Source organism: Herpailurus yagouaroundi, unplaced genomic scaffold, assembly GCF_014898765.1.
Source record: "Herpailurus yagouaroundi ecotype Mexico unplaced genomic scaffold, PumYag 140, whole genome shotgun sequence".
NCBI lineage: Eukaryota > Metazoa > Chordata > Mammalia > Carnivora > Felidae > Herpailurus > Herpailurus yagouaroundi.
Genome location: NW_024412395.1, coordinates 82,685,618 through 82,699,262, shown reverse-complemented (window position 1 = coordinate 82,699,262; position 13,645 = coordinate 82,685,618).

Below are 13,645 nucleotides of genomic sequence, written 5' to 3'. Positions count from 1 at the left end.
ATGCTTTCCTGAAAGTGAAATGGCTCTATGGCTCTGTTTACATAATTTTGTGGGTTGTGTTTTTCCTTTGGCTGCTGAATTCTGGAGACCTTTATCGTTGAGTGCTGCTAATCACTACTCTGTTAGTAGGGAAGCGAAAGGGGAAGAAGGTAGATAGGTAAACCCGCCCTGAAAGTTTATTTTTCCTCTGCCTGATGTCTTTAATCTTTTAAAGCTAGACACAGAAGAAAAACCAAGCTGGATGACAGGAGAGCCAAGAAATCACAGGTAAAAAAAAAAATCTGGGGGATTTCACAGAATCCAGAGCCTAGTGAAAGATGAAGGCTGGTGTGGTAAGATGGGGGAAAACATTTGTCCCTGTTCATTTTAGAGCTAGGATAGAGCTGTTTGTGACTCTTGTCACCATGCTGACCAGCCAAATATCCATGAATCAAAATCTCCAAAGATTCTGCAAGTTATACCAGTCTTTGCTCGGCCTCTTTCAAATTCCCTCCAAGAGTTTTGGCAACAATAACAAATAAGTGTTCACATGTCAGTCCCCATACCCTCCCATGTATATATACTTGTTTTATGTTCTATAATTGAGTGTTTAAATGTCATATGTTTTTATCTAACTTGTCTGAACTCCCATGTAAAAATTTATGAAAGCAGGTCTCTTGCACTTAAAGGTATTTAATTCATGGTTTGAGTTAGAAATGTAAATGTAAAATAATTCTGAAATCTAAACTTGAGAAGCAAAAGTCTTAACTACCATGTTTCCCAGATGAGGTCTTTTGTAGCTTTCTTCCACTAAGTGGCAGAATGAGTAATCTATAATACAATCAACAAAAATTGGTGGCTTTTTTGGGATTTTACTGAGGAAAAAGGAGAAGCCCGGCACATGATTATCTCTGTCTGATTGAGTTGAGAGTTTCTGAATGATTAAGAAACTAGAACTTGACTAAGTCAGAAACCATGTGGTCTATAACAGAACACCTTCTAAAGAAAACAACATAAATTTCCAGATGAAGCAAACAGATGATTTCTGTAACTTCATAACCAGGACAAGCACTCCATTTGTCTTCTGTTCTGGGTAAAGTCCCCGAATTGCAGCCACACCAGGAAAAGGGGGCAAGTGATTTCTTGGAATCAGAAAAATTCTCTACTGAAACTGAGCCCTCTGATATATTTTAATAATGTCTCCATTTCAGATAGGTGAATGGAGGTGAGGGGAGTGAGTTTTGAATTGCCTGCTTTGCTAGTATAAATGGTTTCCACTTACTATATTTTTCTAAGGAAAAGAACACAATTCTCGCTAGTGGAAAGAGTGCTAGACACTCAATTTTATTGAGTGCGTCATGGGCTAGACACAGAGAGGTTCTTTTATATACCTTCTCACTTTTAGAAATAATAACGATAATGATAGAATTCTATTGGCATAGCCACCACTGACTGAGAACTTCCCTGTGTCCATGAATGCTAAGTATTTTACACAGATCACCTCATTCTCAAGGTTTTCAAGTTCACCTTGTTGTAGCTTATGTTAGCACACTATCCCTTTTTGTATTATCTTAAGATAAAACTACTCAAACTTGTGAAAGGTAACTTTTGCGTCCATTGAACATCCTCTCCTATTGTAGTCTTATTAGCTCCTCTGTAGATAATGATTTCCACACAATCTCAGCAGCCCCCAAGTGAAGGCAACCAATATTGTATTTTTGAAGAGACACATAGAATTGCGCATCCCCCGTTGACTTTTTTTTTTTTTTTTGAGTTCTCAGGCCAGTTGACTTAGGAATATACCACCCACTTATAAATCAAAGGCAAAACGATCCAAAGATCCCAGGCTTATCCCAGCTCCTATGGGAATATAGAGCAGATGAGGACAAATTAGATTGTTTAAAGTCTGCTAGCCCTTGTATGTTTATTACCAAGCTAATTATCTGTTTTACTGCTCCAGGATTTGGGCTTCCCATGAATTCCCTCTTCTGATTCTTTTGTGTCTATTATCTGATCTTAATAGTACAAAGATATAGGTTCAGTGACCAGAATGGGATTGGACACACCTTTTCTACCTAGCATTTGAATTTTCCCATTCCTCCATTAGATAATATAATGAGAGAATCACAGTACTGGAAACAACCTTGGCCATCATCTTCTGTATGAGAGGCTTACCAAAATCATACAGCCCGTTATTGGCAGAGCTGAGGTTAGAGCCCAAGGAGAACAAAATATAACATGGAGGTACTTCAAAAGATCTAGCTGTGAATCTCCACTCTGCCCCCTCTTAGCTGAAGGACTTGACAGAAGTTACTTATCCTCCCCAAGCCATTTCCTCACAGATGTGTAAACACTAAATGAGATAACATGTAAAGTACCAAACTTTGTATGTAGTCTATTATTAATAAATGTCAATTGCCATCCTTTCCAGGTCAGGGCTCTTTGGTTTCAGACTTCGAGAGGTCCTTCCCAGGTAGGTAAGCAAAATTCATAGTTTTCAATGGTCTCTTCCACTTTCAGGGCAAGGAGACTGTTTGGTCATCTGGCTACCTAGGGCAGTGCCCTTTGGTGAGTGTCAGTGAACACAGTGCCAGAGCAGAGTAGGGAACTACACCTTTGACAGGTAGAGGGCTTCCTTCAAGTCCAGAAGATGCTTTAGTCAAGTCCTGCAGCCATTCATCATCCCCATCTCTGTTTTGTCTCTCCTACCCTAAGAAGATCTGGTAGATTGCTAGGAAGTATTCTGGATAGAAAGAAAAATTTATTGTTCCAACTTTATAGTTTTCAAGGGTGAGCATGAACCCAGAATGTAGTCTGAACTCCCTGTTAGGCCCTAAAAACATTATACCGTCAAATACAAACCATTAGTTATAACTGACTTTTGTTACTTAGTCGTAGTTTTCCCCCTACAAAATAGTGTCTTAGTTTTAAGGAGAATCCTCACTCCTCAAAGTCTAACTGAAAACTTTCCATGCTACCCAAATGTTCTAACTAAACAAACCTATAAGTTCTGTCTTGCAGTAATGCTTGTCCAAAACGTCCTCCTTTTTCATGGATTATTGACCCAGTGTATTTTTACACTTTGCTACTTTCCCAGATATGGATCTGATTCTGAAACATATTTTTCTCATCTTGTAACTTTCTACTTCTCACTGGCAGGCCTACTATTCTATTCCTAACTCCCCCTAAATCTCTTCAAACCTTTTCTGGAGCCCACCCCAAAACAATGCACCTTCTCAACACTTTTGCTTTGGCCACTTGGGAAAAAAACCGGACATATTCCCTGACAATTACTCAACTTTGGGAGAGCCTACTATGTGTAAAAACGAAACATAATTCTGTCACTTTATAAGTGACCTAATGCAAACCACTCAACAATCAAAGCTTTGGTTTCCCCATCTGAAGAAGGGAGACAGTAATAGAATTCTTCACAAAGGGTGATTTTGGTAATAAGCGATAACGAATATAAAGGGCTTAGTGTAGTGTCTGGCGTATACAACTAACCAACTAATGTTGGCTAGTGTTGTTATCATTAGACAATAGGGAACATAAAGATACCTAAGACCTACTCCCCACCCTCAAGGAGTTTACAAGCAACTTGGGATAACAAGATGTAATGGTGTGACAACAGCATTAGAGATATCCTAATAAAGTATGCAATGCTACTATTTGTTAGATGAGTGAAGGGCAGAGTAGTGTGGGCTAGAATAAAACCTGGAAAGACTTCAGGTTGATGGAGGAATAATGATCTGGACCTTGATGGATGAAGTGCATTTAGGTGGGTAGTGAGTGTGGAATAGCATTCTAAGTAGAAGCCCTACTAAGCAATATTCAAAATTAGGAACGTGCAGATGGTTAGAAGACCATGAACGACAACTTAAGTGGAGAATCATGCCAATGTAGGTTGCAGCCAGATTAAGTTAAGCACTGAGTATAACCGTACACTATGGGCATTTGAGGTTTAAGGCACAAAGCTGTGGAAGCTTAATACGGTGGTGGTATATAGGGTGAGTTTGGGAAGGACATACAGCAACAGAAGTGTACACGTTGCTAAAATCACCTAAGTTTAAAGTGAAGTGCAGAGATGTGTGTGACTGTCTGGAGGTGGGAAGGGAAGCTAGATCTGAAAGACATTTAGAGGAAAGAGCTGTTTTCTGACTTAATGCACAAGGGAAGAGTAGAGTGGGGGGTGGGACACATGGAGCACTCTAAGGTTTTAATCGCAGGAGGCAGTAAGACTGGGGCATAGTATCATTAATAAAAGATGAAGGTCATTGATTCAGTCATGTGTTCAAAAATACAAATCCTTCACAGTCTACAGTAGACCCTGGGCCAGGTCATTGGGATCCAAAGATGAACACAGCAGTCCCTGCCTTCCAGGAAGTCACAGTCTTGTCAGAAACGGAACCTAGCCTGGGGAAGAAAGATGAATATTTACTCGCAAGCTGATAGATCTGAAAAAACTTAAATGTCATCTAGAGTACTCCTCACCTGAAACAAACTATAAAGAAAACTGAAGTCCAAAGAGAGTAAAATTCACACCTCTAGTTACTGTCAGACCTAGCCCAGAATGTGAGGCCAGAATTCTTTTGGTTTTTTTTTTTTTTTGAAGGGGAGGTAATTGGTGAAAGGAAGTGGGAAGGTGGAGGACAAATCTAGCAGGTGACCTTCATGCACATGTAATTCTGAAGGACAGCTGGGCTTCAGCTTGGACTTGAGATGGACCTGTGGAAGTGTCAAACTTTGAATGGAATATTTGGGGGTCAAAGGGGTGGTACATGGGATCCTTTTCGCCAGCTCCACTCTCCCAGAAACTTCCTCATAATAAGTCAGGCTCTGGAGAAAGGTGTTTGCAGACTTGTTGTGAGGCTTCCCTAGTGACTTCCTCTAACTTTCTCACCCTAAGCAGCTGTGAGAGCTAGGGGAGGGTTACAGACCATCTGAGGAATAAAGAGCCAGTTTAGATGCACCAGTAGATGCAGCGTTTATCTGGAAAAGAGTAATGCAAATAGATGGCTGAGCCCAGAGGAATGAGAGATCTTAGCAGATTTGCCCCTATCACTCAGATGAGCCAGGACTAGGAATCTTTAACGCTCAGCCCAGAGTTAGAAACCTCCCAGCCAGTAAGAGCACAGGCCTCTGCAGGCAGCTTTGAGGCTGCTAAAAGTATGCTTCAAATGTGAAGCCAGGAAATGTAGCGTTTGGCCTTGGCTCTTCCACTCACCAGCAGAGTGCGTGGGGACCACTGACTTTATCAGCTGGGCTTCAGCTTACCTTCTATAAAATGGCAACTCCAATGTTGGCCCCTTCCAGTAATTTTTTGAAAGACTTTGGAACCAGAGGGAGGTCTACAAGTCATTTGATTTGATCCTTATAGTTAGTGTGCTGGCATTCAGGCCTACAGAAGCAGGAAGGAATGGTAGGATTTCTTTCCTTTTTCTAGATGAATAATATACTAGTGTATGTATTTACATGTATGTGTCATTTATCAGTGGACATTTAAGATGTTTCCACATCTTGGCTATTGAAAATAATGCTGCAACAAACATAGGGGTGCAGAAATCTTTTCAAAATAAAGATATTGTTTCCTCCAGATAAATACCCAGAAGTGGAATTGCTGGATCATCAGGTAGTTCTAATTTTAATTTTTTGTGGAACCTCCATGCTGTTTTTCATAGTAGCTGCCCCAATTTATATTCCTACCAGTAGTACACAAGGGTTCTGTTTTCTCTACATCCTCTCCAACACTTATTATTTCTTATCTTTTGATAATCGCCATTTTAACAAATGTGAGGTGATTTCATTACAGTTTTGATTCTCCTGTTATTTCCCTAATGTTGAGTAGCTTTTCATGCACCTGTTGGCCATCTGTATGTCTTCTTGGAAAAAAATATCTGTTCAGACTCTCTGCCCTTCTGAATCAGATTTTCTTCTTTCTTTCTTTCTTTCTTTCTTTCTTTCTTTCTTTCTTTCTTTCTTTCCTCTCTCTCTCTCTCTCTCTCTCTCTCTCTCCCCCTTTCTTTCTGCTATTGAGTTGTATGAGTTCTTACTTATTTTGGATATTAACCTCTTACCAGATACATGATTTGCAAATAATTTCTCCCATCCCATAGGCTGCAATTTCATTTTATTGATGGTTTTCTTTGTACAGAATGTTTACAGTTTGAAGTGGTCCCACTTGTTTACTTTTGCTTTTTTGTTGGCTTTGTTTTTGGTGTCAAATACCAAAACTCATTGTCAAGACCAATGTCAAGGAGCTTATCCTCTATGCTTCCTTCAAGGAATTTTATGATTCCCAGTCTTACATTAGAGTCTTTAACCCATTTTGAGATGATTTTTGTGTATGGTGCAAGATAGTGGTCCATCCTTTTGTATATGGCTGTCCAATGTTTCCAATACCCTTTACTGAAAAGATCTTTCCCCATTCTATGTTCTTGGCTACTTTGTCATAAATGAATTGACCTTATACTGTGAGTTTATTTCTGGGCTACCTATTCTGTTACACTCATGTGGGCTGTTTTTATGCCAATACCATACTGTATTATTATTATTATCATCATTAAACTTTTTGTAATAGAGTTTGAAATCAGAAAGAGTGGTCCTCTTTGTTCTTCTTTCTCAAGATAGCTTTGGTTATCCAAGGTCTTTAGCAATTCCATATAAATTTTAGGAGTCTTCTATTTTTGTTTTGTTTTTTGTTTTTACCTAAATTCCAGTTAGTTAACCTACAGTGTAGTATTAATTTCAGGTGCACAATTTAGTGATTCAACATTTACATACAACACCTGGTGCTCATCACAAGTGGCCTCCTTAATCGTCAACACCTATTTAACCCATTCCCCCACTCACCTACCCTTTCATAACCATCATCTTGTTCTTTATAGCTAAGAGTCTGTTTCTTGATTTTTCTTTCTCTCTCTCTCTCTCTCTCTCTCTCTCTCTTTCTCACCTATGAATATTTTTTTCCTTAAATTCCACACATGAGTGCAATCATGGTATTTGTCTTTGACTGTCCCATTTCTATGAAAAAATGTCTTTTATTTTATTTTATTTTTTTATTTTTTAAAATTTTTTTAACGTTTTTATTTATTTTTGAGACAGAGAGAGACAGAGCATGAACGGGGGAGGGACAGAGAGAGAGGGAGACACAGAATTGGAAGCAGGCTCCAGGCTCTGAGCCATCAGCCCAGAGCCCGACACGGGGCTCGAACTCCCGGACCGCGAGATCGTGACCTGAGCTGAAGTCGGACGCTCAACCGACTGAGCCACCCAGGCGCCCCTGAAAAAATGTCTTTGAAAGTTTTACAGGCATTAAATTGTAGATTGCTCTGGGTAGGATGGACATTTTAACAATATTAATTCTTCCAGTCCATGAGCATGGAACATCTTTCCATTTATTTGTGTCTTCTTCAATTTCTTTCATCAGTGTTTTACAGTTTTCAGTGCACAGGTCTTTCATCTCCTTGGTTAAATACATTCCTTAGCATTTTATTCTTTTTGATGCAATTTTAAATGGGATTTTTTAATGGGATTATTTCTTAATTTCTCTTTGATTATTAGTGTATAGAAATGCATCCCACTTCTATATATTGATGCTGTATCCTCCAACTTCACTGAATTAACTTATTCTACCAGATTTTTGGTGGAGTCTTTAAGGTTTTCTATATGTAATATCATATCATCTGCAAATAAAGACATTTTCTTTTCTTCCTTTCTGATGTGTATGCCTTTTATTTCTTGCTTAATTACTGGCTAGGACTTCTAGTACTGTGTCGAATAAAAGTGGTGAAAGTAGGCATTCTTATCATGTTCCTGATTTACAGGAAAAGTTTTCAGCTTTTAACCATTGATGTTTGCTATGAGCAAATGTGTCACATATGGCCTTCTTATGTTGAGGTATATTCCCCCTATACTCGCAAAAAGAGTTTTTATCATGAATGGATGTTGAATTTTGTCAAATTGTTTTTCTACATCTATTGAGATCATTTGATTTTTATTTTTCATTTTGTTAATGCAGTATATCACGTTGATTTACTGGTGGATGTTGAACCATCCTTGCATCCCTGGATTAAATCCCACTTGATCATGATGTACGATCTTTTTAATGTGTTGTTGAATTTGATTTGCTAATATTTTGTTGAGGACTTTTGCTTCTGTGTTCATCAGGGACATTGGCCTATAATTTTCTCGTAGTGTCCTTGTCTGGTTTTGGTATCAGACTAATGCTGGCCTCATAAAATGAGTTCAGTAGTGTTCTCTCCTCTTTTCTGGAGGAGTTGAGAAAGACTATTATTTATTCTTCTTTATATGTTGAGTAGAATTACCAATGAAACCATTTGGTCCTGGGCTGTTTTATGTTCTGAAGTTTTCCATTACTAATTTAATCTTACTAGTAATCAGTCTGTTCATATTTTCTATTTCTTCATGGTTCACTCTTGGAAGATTATGTTTCTACAAATTCATCCATTTTTCTAGGTTGTCCAATTTTTTTTCTTTCTACATTTGTTTATAGTAGTCTCATGATCCTCTTTCTATAGAAATATCAGTTGTAACCTCATTTCTGATTTTCTTTGAGTCCTTTTTTTTCTTGGTGAGTCTAGCTAAAGTTTTGTCTATTTTGTTTTTCAAAGTTCAGCTCTTAGCTTCCTTGATCTTTCCTATTGTCTTTTTAGTTTCTATTTCATTTATTTCACTCTGATCTTTGTTATTTCCTTCCTTTCATTAACTTTGAGCTTAGGTTTTTTTCTAGTTTTTTTGAGGTGTATAGGTAGGTTATTTGTTTGAGACCTTTCTTGTTTCCTTATGTCAGCATCTATCATTATGAAGTTTCCTCTTGAACTACTTTTGCTATATCCTGTAAGTTTTGGTATGTTATTTCCACTTTCATTTGTCTGAATATATTTATTTCTTTTGATTTCTTCTTTGACCCATTGGTTGTTCAGTGGTATATTGTTCAAACACGTATTTGAATTTTCCCAGTTTTTTTTTTTTGTAGTTGATTGTTTTAGTTTCATACCATTGGTGATCAGAAATGATGTTTGATATTATGTCAATCTTCTTAGGGTTGTTAAAACTTGTTTTGTGGCATAACACATGATCTCTACTGGAGAATGTTTCATACGCATTTGAGAAGAATGTGTATTCTGCTTTTGGATGGAATGTTCTGCAAATGTCTAAGTCCATCTGGTCTAACACGTCCTTTTAAGTCTAGGGTTTCCTTACTGATTTTCTGTCTGGATGATCTATACGATGATGAAAGTGAAGTATTGAAGTCCCTTACCTACTATTATCGTATTACTATCTATTTTTACATTTAGGTCTGTTAATATTTGCTTTACGTATTTCAGTGCTTGCATGTTGGGTAAATAAATATTTGTAAATATTTGTCCTCATATTGGATAGCTCCGATTTCTTTGTCCTATCATGCCACCATTTCTCCACACATCTCCCTCACTGTTGAAACCATATTTTTGACACTCAGTCATGCATTGCCTTGAGACCTTGTTCACAGATTGTCAAACAAGGGAATGGAAGGCTATCACAAACTGCAAACTGTGAGAAAAGGCAAACTACTGCTAACTCACTTCTCATGTGTGGATGCCTTCTTGTCCCCAAAAGATTCTAAGTTACTTCAAAGAACCATGTAATCATTGTCTGTGAGAATAAGGACCTCATCTGCCATCCATGAAAACCTGCCTCTCCTCTCCCTCACTGGCTATACCCAAACATCCCTGAAGTCTTATCACTCTGTTCCTTCAATCTTGCTCAAATTGGTCATTTCATTCATACTGCCCCTGCTATTGCTTTAGTCCAGGCCTTCACTTCAGTTATCTCTTAAGTTTTTGCCTCCCTCATTCCAACCCACCTTTTTTACTCTGCCACCACAGAGCCAAGCATGTCCCTCCTCTCCTTTGAAACCATTTGTTTCTTCATTGTCTGTAAGATAAGAGCCAATCTCCTTGTAACCAGTAACCAGTGGTTATAGTAACCACTCCTTATAACAGTGTAACCAGTTCTTTTTTCTTCCAGAAATTCCTTGCCATTTCTTTCCAAGTATTCTATGATCCCACAAAAAAACCCACCCACCATTATCTGAACACCTCTTCTGAACACCTCAAGATTTTCATCTCCCCGTGCTTTGGCATCTACTGTATATTCTGCCTCTTCTTCTCCTTCCTGCCACCTGAACTCCATATTTCAGTGCCCACCTCAAAAACCACCTCTATGAATGTTATTTATTTATAGCATACACCATGACATAAAATAAGATATAATGTCACATACAAAGAAACACACTATATAGCAAGTTGAAATAGATTCTAAAACTTAGCAAATGATAGAAAAGTAAGATAAAGATAGGAGTGATATTAGGCCATGAAGTGCTTCTCAAACAATTGTACACATTTTCTAGAGCTTCATAGTATTCATGTAAGTCTCTGAGGCTCCCTAAGTGTTTACATGTCTTACTCCTCCTCTAGACGGAGTTAATGACAAGAAACTCATCTTAATCATTTCTCTGCCACTAGTGTCTCAAATAATGGTTAGCATTTGCTAAAGACTTAATAAATGGTTACTGGATAAATGAGTAAATGAATGTTTCAATGGATATCATCGTCCTCTTTATACCCCTCTCTCAGTACTGAATAACTTACATGTAATGTATGAAGTGATGGACAGAAATTCAGAGAGAAATATCCAAATACTTGGAAATGTATTCATATTCTTTGGGGAAAACAGATTAATCTTTGGGAATACATTAAATATCAAGAAAGAAAACTTGGAAATAAAACAAATGGACAAAGGAGCCAGTGAAAGAGAATAGAGTGTTGGATGGAAAGGAATAGTAAGGAGGAAATAGGCAAAACAGGGAGAGTAGTGAGTCAATGTTATGAACATTCAAGAGACACAAGTTCTTGATATGATCTGTTTTCTATTCCCTATGCCCTTCATATAATAAGTGCTAAATAAAAATATTCATGTCAGAAGTTGGGCAGAAAAACTTTAAAGCTCCAAGTCCGGAGCACAGCAGGGTAAAGAACTTTCTTGTCTTCAGATTTAGTTTGGCCTCCAGGCAAACACCTCTTCATACTATTTGATATATTTATGTTTCTGTCGGCTTTAATTCATTTCTGGCCACCTGTTCCTCCAGACTCAAGAGCTCTCAGAAACAACTTTTTTTAAATCTACATTTACCCACCCTGATTGTTCACTCTTTGGAGAATACACATTCCTTCCAGATCCCATTCGATTTCTGCATCTGCCTAGACCTTCCTGACTTACTCATATCCCAGGATGTCACCTGTGAATCTGTCTATACAGTCCTAGGTAGCCTCACCTTGCTCTTCTAATGTGCTCTTCTAATTCCCTGGACAGTTACATGGCTCAGAAACTCTCCCCTCTTTCCCCATTTCCAGCCCTGATCTCTTTGGCTCTGACAGAGTCAGAGATTAAAATGCTCTTTGTTTCTTAAACTAAGTTTTTGAATTTTCTCAAAAGGAAGCCTATGTTGCTTTGGTTTTTCTTTTTTCTTTTTTTTTCCCCCAGTGAGGCTTAACTTAAAATCACTAAAAATTCTCAAAAGACTGACAGCTGGTGACAAAAGACAGTGATTACATTGAAATACTCTTTATAAAATCTCTACTATGTTTTGTGAGAAATTTCATCCAAATGTTTCTGATTTTGAAACTGCTCACTTGTAATTGCTATTTAAGTCCAGGAAGCATTTTAACTATCATCTGTAACATTTTAAAAGATTCTTTCTCCTTTGAAATCACTTTTTCAAAGCTGGTATCACATATATTCTTACTCTATAAACCTAAGAATTAGGAGGTTGCTAATTCAAACATTTCCCATGTAGGTTGGCCACAAATAATATTGCTTATTTAATTTGCAAAGTCCTTCCCTTCTATGTATTCTCTTTGGGATAACCCCCTTCTAGCCATCTAACTTTCAAGGCGGGGAGGGTGGGGGGGAGGGACCCATAAAAGTCACAATATAAAAATACTAAAAATGGGGAAATGGGAACTTCCAGAATGAAGTAAAATCTGAACAGACTGCCTTTTTCCTAAGCAAGTCAACAAAGGGTAGAAGATGGAAGTAGAAAATATCTTATGATCTGGGTGATTTCCTCAGTGACTTTTTGGGAGCCTTAGGACTTTCCAGAAACTAAAGAAGTAAATTGTAAAAAGCCTGACTGTGCAACTTCAAGAAGTATAAAACCTTATAAAGAATATTTTTTAATTGGAATTCATCTTGCCAATGTAATTTGTGGTTCTTTTGCATACAAAGAGCTCCTTGGGAGGACAATTTTGTGGCCCTGAACTAAAACAACACAGATTGATACCCCCCAAAATGGTCACCAGGAAAGATTTTAAGAAATCCTGAAATTCAGGGTGCCTTGGTGGCTCACTTCGTTAAGCATCCAACTCTTGATTTCAGCTCAAGTCATGATCTCACAGTTCATGAGATTGAGTCCCATGTCAGACTCTGTGCTAACAGTGTAAGAGCCTGCTTGGGATTCCCTCTCTCTCTGTCTCTCTCTGTCTCTCTCTGTCTCTCTCTGTCTCTGTCTCTGTCTCTCTCTCTCTCTCTCAAATAAACAAATAAAGATATAAACATTGAAATTCAAGTCCTGGGGATGGAGTTAAAGATTTTTAAATGCTAGAATAGTAAAATTGTAGAGATAGAAGAGATTTGAGAAACGATTTGGTAAATGAGGAAAATGAGCCCTCAAGTGTATCTGATTTGCTGAGTGTGCACAAGCAAAAGGCAACATGCTTCAAATAATAGGAAAATGATGTGCAAAGGTTAGCACTAAAGGGGATTGTGTGTAATCCTATTTCTATGGGAGGCAATGGTCTCATCCACAAACACCTCAAGCTTCAGTCCAGGCTTCCCCATGGTATACTCCTGGCTTCCTCTCCCTAAGTACAGAAAAGTAGATGACAGTGAAGGTGGTAATACGAAGAAACTTGAAAATTCACAGCTAGTGATAACTTGGGGGAAATGAAGAGATGTAAGGTACAAAAGCCAAAAAGCTCATGATAATTATGAGAATAGAAAATTGACTAATTTTAGAAAAATTATTAGTGAAAATTGTATAACCACTTTATAAACTTTCTTTCAAGTATGTAATTTAAAATGTATCTTAATCTATTTTTGTCATTTTTTAATTCAAGTTTGTCATTTTTAAAGATTCATATGTTAATTTGATCTACAGCAACACTAAGGAACACTTCTTTAGAAAAGCACATTATACAATGGAAAAGAATACTTAGCAAAAACTTCTGTTTTATTCCTTGTGGGGCGGCAGAGTTTCTAGATTATAGGCACCAGAACCCAGTCTCCTCTATGTCAAAATACCTCTCTGTCAAAATGGCTACCAAGTGGCCCCATACCCAATTGTGATTCAAGGTGCTTTTCATGAGCACAGCAGGCTTGAGTTTGAGCTAGGCAGAGTGCTTGCACTGGTAATACTTAGTGCCTCTAGGTACCAGAGTTTGCTGTTGATAAAGAAGATAATAAAAGGAGGGGAAAACCCAAATGACTTCAAATAAGCCTAAACTTCAAAAGTTTCAAAACTCAGAGGCTGGTAATTTGAGTTACGGATCTTTTGTGGGCTGAACTTGACTTAATGCCCCACCCCTGTCTTTATCAGTAATGTATT